This window comes from Galeopterus variegatus, unplaced genomic scaffold (assembly GCF_000696425.1).
Source record: "Galeopterus variegatus unplaced genomic scaffold, G_variegatus-3.0.2 Scaffold1595, whole genome shotgun sequence".
Taxonomy (NCBI): domain Eukaryota; kingdom Metazoa; phylum Chordata; class Mammalia; order Dermoptera; family Cynocephalidae; genus Galeopterus; species Galeopterus variegatus.
Window position 1 is genome coordinate 56,067 of NW_007727706.1, and position 2,685 is coordinate 58,751.

Here is a 2,685-nt window from a genome sequence, read left to right on the forward strand (position 1 = left end):
GATATTCCTGCCTGAAATGAATAATCTGAATTTAATCATGAGAAAATATTGCACACACCCAGATTGAGAGATATTTGATATAACTAGACTATAATTTTCAAAGGAATTAATTTTGTAAAAGTTAATGAGACTGAGGAACTGTTCCAGATTGAAGAGATGGCAACTAAATGTAATGGCGAAGCACTGGAGGTGACGTATCAATGGCAATAGCAGGTTAATGTTAACTCCCTGAGTGCGTAACTTACCTTGACTTTTAGCTTGTCAGGGATGGTAACCGGGATCCGGTGTCTGCTCCCACTGCGTTTGCATCCTAACCAGTAGCCACCATGCATGAGTGCATCTCCAACCACACTGGCCAGGCTGGTGTCCAGACTGATAATTCCTGCTGGGAGCTCTACTGTTTGGAACACGGCATCCTGTCTGATGGCCAGATGCCAAGTGACAAGACAATTGGGAGAGACGATGACTCCTTTGACGCCTCCAGTGAGATGGGTGCTGGCAAGCATGTGCCCAGGGCAGTGTTTGTAGACCTGCATCCCACAGTCATTGATGAATTTTGCATTGGTATGTACCACCAGATCTTCTACCCTGAGCAGCTCATCACAGGCAAAGAAGATGCTGCCAGTAACTATGCCCATGACTACACCATAGGCAAGGAGATCATTGACCTCATCTTGGACAGAATTTGCAAGCTGGCTGACCAGTGCACAGGTCTCCAGGGCTTCTTGGTTTTCCACAGCTTTGGTGGAAGAACTGGTTCTGGGTTCACCTCCCTCCTTATGGAACATCTCCATTTACCCAGCTCCTCAGGATTCCACAGCTGTAGTTGAGTCCTGCAACTCCATCCTCACCACCCACACTGCCCTGGAGTACTCTAATTGTGACTTCATGGTAGACAGTGAGTCTGTCTATGACATCTGTCATAAGAACCTCATTGAGGTTAACATTGAGTGCCCAACCTACACTAACCTTAATCACCTTGTTAGTTTGTGTCCTCCATCACTGCTTCTCTCAGATTTGATGGAGCCCTGAATCTTGATCTGATGGAATTCCAGACCAGCCTGGTGCCCTGTCCTCACATCCACTTCCCTCTGGCCACATGTGTCCCAGTCATCTCTGCTGAGAAAGCCTACCATGAACAGCTTTGTGTAGCAGAGATGACCAATGCTTGCTTTGAGCCAGCCAACCAGACGGGGAAATGTGACCCTTGCCATGGTAAGTACATGGCTTGTTGACCATCATACCATAGTGATGAAGTTCCCAAAGACATCAATGCTGCCATTGCCACCACTGAGAACAAGCACAGCATCCAGTGTGTGGATTGGTGCCCCATTGGCTTCAAGGTTGACATTAATTACCAGCCTCCCACCGTGGTTCCTGGTGGAGACGTGGCCAAGGTACAGCGAGCTGTGTGTGTGCTGAGCAACACCACAGCCATCACTGAAGCCTGGGCTCGCCTGGACCACAAGTTTAACCTGACGTATGTTCACTGGCACGTGGGTGAGGGGGTGGAGAGTTTTCTGAGGCTCGTGAGGACATGGCTGCCCTTGCTAAGGACTATGAGGAGGTTGGTGTGGATTCTGTGAAGGGGAAGAAGGAGAGGAAATCTTATCATCCCCTCCTTTCAGCCCTGCAGCAGGTCATACTCCCAGAACTTCAGCTTCAACACTATCTGTCAGGCATTAATGCTTCCAGGTTACATTGTCTTCACAGAGCTGTGATTATGTCTTACTTTTCCATGTGTGCCTGTACAATTTTTGCAACATGTATCAAAATAAATGTTTCAAGAACAAAACAAAAATATTAACTCCTTGCATTACGTTTTTCCCAGGGCATTGGAATCTATGACTGTTGGTCATTATAATAGTTAAAGTTTCCTGAGTTGAGACACTTTAAAATTCTAGAATGTGGGTTGCTGGGATGGAAGACAATTGTTAGGGACTTGTGTTAATGTGCTAAGTTGCTAAGTTCTAGAGTCACATTTTTGTCAAAGTTGAAATGAGAAGAGAGCCCTCTCAGTTTGCTCAGACACAGAAATAATAAGCTCTGAGCATTGGGCATTGCCTCTCAGAAGTGGTGGACAAGCCAGTCCAGGCTTTAAAGGTACAGACAAACTGATTTATGTTATGAGCAATGCCTATATTAAATTCACCTAGGTACTGATTAGGTCCTATCAACTGGATCATTTGAGCTATTTTCTGCTCTCTTCCCCCCACCTTCCAGAAATCTATCAGACAAATGCCAGGATTATGCTGTGTTCTGTTTTAACTGTCCTATTTTCTATCACTTTATCTTGTTGAAGAATTCAAGGTAATATTTTCTGCCCTACATCACTATTCATATTTTTTGAGGTTTTATTTTTACTATAAATAATGTTTTTCATTTGCAAAATTTCCAGGGGTTATTTCTGCATAACCAAAAAAATTCTTGCATCATGAGTAAAATATCCTCAATTGTCTTTCAATGAATTTTATTCATCATATTTGTGAAGTAGTTATTTGCCTGCCGTATTAGCTCTGTTTCTTTGGATGATGTTTCTTCATGATGTCAGTACTATCAATTTTTCCCATATTTTTTATTTACGAGCTCAAGTTTGAATTTAATATTTCTGTAAAAATCCTCCAGCACATGTTCTCACTCATTGGTGGGAGCTAAAAAAACAAACAAATTAATTCACCCACATAC

The 2,685-nt window shown here is 43.4% G+C and overlaps 1 pseudogene; it reads left to right on the top strand.

Moving 5' to 3' along the window:
- Positions 1–326: 326 nt before the first annotated feature.
- LOC103594634 lies at positions 327–1,686 on the top strand (annotated as a pseudogene).
- Positions 1,687–2,685: the final 999 nt, after the last annotated feature.